General features: G+C 34.1%; 1 long non-coding RNA gene across 1 annotated transcript in view; it reads left to right on the plus strand.

Annotated features, from left to right (window-relative positions):
• The first annotated feature begins 3,992 nt into the window (after positions 1-3,992).
• LOC102019329 overlaps positions 3,993-6,950 on the plus strand; it is a 12,943-nt gene continuing 9,985 nt past the window's right edge. The window contains exon 1 of the long non-coding RNA XR_262057.1: positions 3,993-4,121. This is a non-coding gene — a long non-coding RNA (uncharacterized LOC102019329). The remainder of the gene's footprint in view (positions 4,122-6,950) is intronic.

Consider the following 6,950-nt stretch of genomic DNA (forward strand, 5'->3'; position numbering starts at 1 on the left):
AAACATGTAAGTTACCTAAAATAATATTTAAAATAACAACATGATGCATGTTCACTAGTATTATATTATTATATAATTATAATGGCTATTATTATATGACCTTTGGCATATTTATACAAGTTTTATATTTGTAAAATGGCATATTTGACTGCATTGTAAAGCAGTAATTTAAAAAAAGGAATATAAAGTAAATCTCTTGATTGATGGCATAAATACAGTGCAAACTGTCAGTGTCACTTTCAGTGGTGCTCCTATGGTTGTAAATGCGTTATTTAATGTCTTTTACCAGCACAACCCTTATGGTATAGAATAAAGTGGTTTGTAAAGGTATATTTTACTCAAAGTGAAGATGAGTAGTATAATCAGTTCAGGCTGAAAATTCAAGAACTTTCCTTAACAGTTATGTAGCACAATGTTCTAATGAAGATGCACAATGACCTCCAAGTTTGTAAATTCAGTGGGCAAGTTCTGTGATTTTTAACTTAGTTTATCTGCAGCGTTTGATAGGGCAGACCTCTATCCTTTTTTTATTTTTTTCTTGGCAGAAATCATCTGGTCAGTGAAATGAAATTATTATGCAATTATAAACTCATTTCAAGGCAACTAATTTCATTGTTGAATATTTCTACTATTGAAAATGCACTTTTCCTCTTTTTGTAATTTGACTTAAATCTGTCTTCTACTAGTAATTTTTCTAACAATGTAGAGCTAATACTCCCTTAAGTAAACTATTTGAAACCACTTTCCTTCATTCAACAAACACTTATTGTGTATGTAGTATATGTCACATACACAATTCATTTTTCTCCAGGGTAAATAATCTTCTTTAATCATAATCTTCTTTAATCTTTCTTATTATGCCGTAATTTCTAACATCATGGACACCTTCCTTTGGATAGCAAATTCTAATTCTTAGTACTTGTGCGTCAAATGCTTAGAAAACACTCAGGTGGTAGACTCAAAGTGATTATGCAGAAATGACAGATGAGAGGCTATAGCCAAAGCTTTGTAGAAGATGCTGTGTCAGCTTAAAGGAAATATGGCAGTACAGTCGTCTGTCAATTATGTGGTACATCCTGAGAAATGTTAGTAGATGTATCAGCCTTGTGTGGAAATGTCAAAGGGTGCCTACACAGCTACTGCTGCTATGACATCACTAAGCAAAATAGTCTTTTAGGCCTACTATGGTACCTTACCTCTGCTTGCTTCTTTCCTTAGTCTCTTTTATGTCTTTCACATTACTTATTTGCTGATTCTGCTGTAACCGTTATGTAATTGCTGTTTTAAAGGTATGCTTTACTCATTTCACTATGGGACTAATGTACGAAATATATCATGATGATCTATAGGTTATGCTTCTTAAATTTGAATTCTACTTCTCTGTTAGTATGAGTTGGAACCCTTGATTTCCTGATCCCACCTCAAATTGGGCAAAACAGAAATATATAAAAACAGAATATATAAAAGCTAATGTTCAGCCTTATGGTAAAGTCTTAGTGAATCAGATGCGCTAAGATTTTCAAATTTACCTTAATCAGGCATGCTTATAATACACCATGGGGTAATGAAGCTGGAGAGGCAGTTGTAGAAGGCTCCACAGACAATGCTTCCATCTGTCAAATGTGTGGAGTTGTTCCACAAATACAGAGCTCTGTACCAACATCCATTTCTTCTACAAATGACATAAAAACATGAACAAATGCAGCAGTAATACCCTTTTTCTCGCTGAGGGTTGTTGAACATAGAGATAGTCTGATTCAATACCAGACTAAATGTCAGGGAAGGATAAAAAAAGACAGCTGTTTAAAGCATATGTTTCAAGGGCTTTCAGAGAATAAAGTTGAGGCCTATAGATGGAAGTTTGGGTTAGACACAGCCCAGCGTGTGACATGCTTCTGTGGAATGCAGAGCTGTAGCCGGGGATGCTTTCACCACCGGCCTGATGGTTGTCCTGTGACTTACAAAGACATTTCTACCGTGTGCGGAGGCCGGGAGTAGAAAATCTCCCAAGTAACCTTCAGCTCAGAGTACAGTGAATATATTCTTTTTATTTAAGTTAATATACAATTGAAACTAATAATTAATACTTTATAGCTCCCATCTTTGAATGTTGAATTTTTAGATAAACCAGATAGAGGAAAGGAGTTAAAAGATGGAGTCTCCTTTACCTTTGTAGTGTCAAATATTCACTTATTAATTCTAGTGTTTTTGTATATTGGTTTGTGTTCTTTTAGACACATCAGAGAATGTATGTATTTTTTTAAATGTGCATATATATATAACTGTTTTAGTAAAAAGAGTTGTTTTTCTTTTTTCTTTTTTTTTCTTTTCCACTCTACCTATTTTATATTCCTAGACTAAGACAGAAAATATAGTAACTGTTAGCAGGAATTATTCTTGCTTAATTCTTGATTTTCTATAACAGTATTTTAGGGGCTGGGGATTTAGCTCAGCCGCACAGGGCCTGCCTGGCAAGTGCGAGGTCATGAGTTTGATTCCCGGTACCGGAAAACAAACAAACAAACAAAAAACCAAAACAGTATTTTATATGTCTCATCATCAACATATTTCAGTCAGTAGCTTTTGCCATACTTGTATAGGTTTTTTTTAAATTTTTATTGGGGAATATTGCTGAATTTTTACAAATCTGACACCCATATAATCCTAATTTTTTCTTAATTTTAGGTGATGTATTTGATAAATTGTAATGATCAATTTCTTCTTCCACTCCCTTATGTTTCCAGAATTTATCTTCTCAGCCCTTATACTAGTGGTCTGTGGATAATTTGCAGGATTGTATTTGAATGTTTCAAAAATAATCTCCAGTGTATTCATGAAAGATGTAGGTATAAGCAATATTTTGATTTAACAAGTTTTGGTTCTTGGCTTTTTTTTTTTTCTTTTGCCTTTTTGAGAGAGGATTTCACTATGCAGTTCTCTACTTCTTAAATTTTGCCAAGATTGAATCTTCCTCTGAAACATTTGTTTCTATCTGTCTTGCTTGTAGGACTTCCCATCATATAAGCCCTTTATAGCCATAGACTGAGTTCATACTCTCGGTGGTTTGAAGGAAAAGTTCTTCCCCTACTCCTAGGGTTTAGTCTTTACTCCTAAAACCCGCTCTACTTGGTTTCTGCTAAAATTTAGTTCAAAATTCCAGTATACTTTTAGAGTCTACTATAGTTAAAACTTTCCCTGTGGCTTGGTTTTTGCACATTCCCACATCTTTGGAAGTCACAAACTTCTGTGGGTGACAATCACTAGCATTAATACTGTGTAGTAGATCTACCTCCTTCTGATTAGGTCCATCCTGATAAGGCCCAAGCATATGTACAGAATTTATAACTACAAAATACCAGCATTTTTACTAATTTTGTAGTTCTTAATTTTCTTTATTCTTGGCTATCACAGTTTGCAATAACATTGAAGCAAGAGACCACGAAGTGGAAAATTTTATTGCACTCTCACACATGTCTCTCTCCAAACTCACTTTTTCCAGGCAGATGTTGTTCTTACTATCTCTGTACTTGATGAGTTTGTGTTTCTGACAAATCAGGTGTGGAGCGGGGGATCTGTGGGAGAAAACCACAAGAAAAATAGATTCTTTTATTATAATATCAGGTTTCAACCAAAGGCCAAAAAATACAGGAAAGCTTGAGTGATATTTTTTGTCTTAGTATTTTAGGGATGAACAAACTTACCTCGGGGGTAAGTGATTTTGATAAGAATCTGCTTTCTCTACACCTATTTTGATGAAACGCTGTGGACTCAGTAATTATTTTTGAGAAGCAAAGGTAGTTACAGATGATATGTTTAAAATTCCATTCACTCTTTGTTGCATATAATGCTTCACTTTTAAGAAATTCTTCCAAATATCAAAGCTTTGGCCCATTCATGTGCATTTCCTGAGGAAACCTTGTGCTGCCACAATAACAAGCTGCTCTGATAAAAGGCCTTGCACCAAACTTTAAAAACACTGCCATATGGCCAATGTGACCTGGTTTTGCTTGTTCTGAAGGTTCTCAAAGTAATATAATACGTATTTTGCTATGATTCAGAGAGAATCAAGGTTTGTATCTGATTTGGGTCCAGGTCATGCAGGAGACGTAAAGTGGTACAAGGTAAGCAGCTGCACGATGTGCCGGGTGATCCTCATAAAACCTTTTAAGATTTTGCATTCTGCTGTTATAATTTTACATCCTCTTATATATGCAATTTGTTGTAGTTTTCAAAAGTATTTGATCTTAATTTGTAATTATGTAGTCAACTCTTCTACTTATCCAATTTTCATTAGCAAGTTCTGTTACAAATACAGTGTGCATCTGTCATATATGAACAATTAAATAAACAATGATGCATATATATAATGAGCCATGACATGACTTTTAAAATAATTACATCTATGTCTTAAGATTCCAGATCATTTTTATTTTCTTCATTGTAAATTGGTATATTTTCTAAATTCTCAAGAATTAGTATGTGCTTTTTTAAATCAGAGAAACATGGTATTTTGAAGCCGGGAAGTATAGATGTCAGTGTTTCTAAATGTTCACATTTTTCAATACTATTCAAGGCAATATATGAGATCATATGCAATTTATGATTTAAGGGTAGGTCACCTGGTTAATAAGTTATGATGAAGCTAGCTTCAAAAAAGTCATTATTGGGTATATTTCACACAAATTATTTCTTCTTTATCTTTACCATAGTAATCCCTGATGTTGATTATGTTTCAAAACTTATTATCAAAAAGTGTCATAAATTAGCAGGTTTATAACAAACCATTCTTACCCTCCCCTTGTATAAAAATTCCATAACCACATTGGTGAGAAAACAGCATTTAAATTGCTTTTTGCCATCTATACCTCAATTGCTTCCCCAGCACTTCATCTAGACTTGTCCTCTAGCATTGCCTTTCAATGGTATCTCACTTCTCAGGAAATTCACAAGCTCAGACCACAGGATGATAACCCAATATAGCGAAGTAGAGATCATTGATACAGGTGATACCATATCATACCTTCTCTTCTATCCTTAAAATACTAACACTCTCCTCCTTTCTCTTTATTCTGATATGATCATTCTTATTTCTGTACATAAATAGAATCCATGAAAAAATAATTTCCTTATATTTTACTCCCACATTTCATGGTGTATGCTAATATCCTCTACTTTCCTAGTAATGAATAAGCCCTCTTTTCTCCTTTATAGTTTCCACTTTTTTATAGGCCTCCATTTCTTTTAGGAAACATAAATATTTCTCGTGTAGGAATCTATTCCTAAAAAAATAATCTGTTCTTCTTGCATGCAGGTCATGATTTTTCTTTCCCTTAATCTTACGATTGTTTTCAGTAGAAATAAACAGGAATGGCTTTCTTCTTTGTACGCCTCTCTGCAGAGCAAGTCTCTCTCTACTCAACCACCTCATTGCACTTGCCAGTGAAAAAATTGTTTCTCACATAAAAGTCAAAGTCTTTATTCAACTAATGCACATCAAGGAGTATCTGAAGATCAGATAGATTCCTGAGTCAAAGCAGGCTTTTATAACGAGAGGCCCAACAAAGGGAAGACGTGAGTTGGCTAAGGTAGAAGTTTTCAATTCTAATTGCTGTGAAACTTGCTATTGGGACTATTCAAGAGTATTGTACCTTTTTTATTTCTTATGCTTGGGATGGTTGGCACGTGGGTATAACAATAATTATCAGAACTGGTTTTTTTAAGAGCTGTTCTGATAAACCAGTGGCTTGTAAGCTAGACAAAGTTCAGGCAAAATTAGGTAAAATGTGGAAAATAAAGCAGAACAAAGCAAAACAGGGAATGAAACTGCAGCTGAAACAAAGAAAACTGGGGTACCTTTATCATTTCTATTTTAATTCCCTTGTATTTGTTCAGCCTGACAGGACATTTTCATGAAATCATTTTCCATACTCTTCACTCTCTTGGATTTCTCACATTAAAGCTTAGTTTTCAACTTGCTCAGCATTTCGGTGAAATCTCTTTTGCCAATGTCTTTGATCATATTGTCCTCTCAAATCTGATATTAAATGTCATTTCTCCTCTTAATCTGATTTTCAAAATCATTTACAGGTGTGAAATTTCTGACTCATTGAGAGATTAAGATCTATCTGGTAGAAAATTTTAGTTGTGTAATCAGCAAAAGAAAATAAATCTGAATTACCATGACCTCACCCTTAGTGACTCTAGTGGCAAATTCGGAGTCCTTGTCCCACTTCATATGCTTGGACTTTATACTCACTCAATCACTCTTTCATTCTTAAAGAATTTCATCTCCTATCTTCTGGCATTTTTCACTGTTGGGGTTTGCCTGACCACTCAATAACCACTTCATCTCAATTCTATTAGTACTTCTGCTTTTTTTTCCTGACACATGCTATAGAGTCTCAAATTTATTTTCCATTTCTCTTTTCTGCTTTCTTCTCTAGATGACCTTGATCAGTGCTGTGGTTTAAATGTAAGCTTATGTGACAGTGTTTCCCCCTCAAGATTTTATCACTAGGCTCCAAATTTACTTTGATATCCTGGCGCAAAACTTCTACTTCACAAGGAAAGTGCTTTTTTCTGTTCCGTGTCTGGAGTGCTGCCTGCTCTGTTGTATATGGTCTATAATTTTATATTGTTTAAATGATTGAATGAACCCTCTCATCCTTTCTGCATACAATATATTCATTTATGACAGTTTATATAAAGAATATAATTTCTCTGCTCTACCTAGGGTAGCTATTTTCAATTATTTCCTTCTGAGAAATTTTCTATATCTTTCCACAAAGATGTTTCAAAATGAGTTGATCATTCTTTCACCATTCCACAAGACTTTGCCTATTTCTACAATACAATTATTAGACAATTTTAGATATAGATAGTGGTACAGATATTGGTGCATCCCATTAAGATGTGAATTAGATATAGATAGTGGTACAGATATTGGTGCA

The sequence above is a fragment of the Chinchilla lanigera genome, unplaced genomic scaffold (genome assembly GCF_000276665.1).
Source record: "Chinchilla lanigera isolate Chin_1 unplaced genomic scaffold, ChiLan1.0 scaffold00040, whole genome shotgun sequence".
Taxonomy (NCBI): Eukaryota; Metazoa; Chordata; class Mammalia; order Rodentia; family Chinchillidae; genus Chinchilla; species Chinchilla lanigera.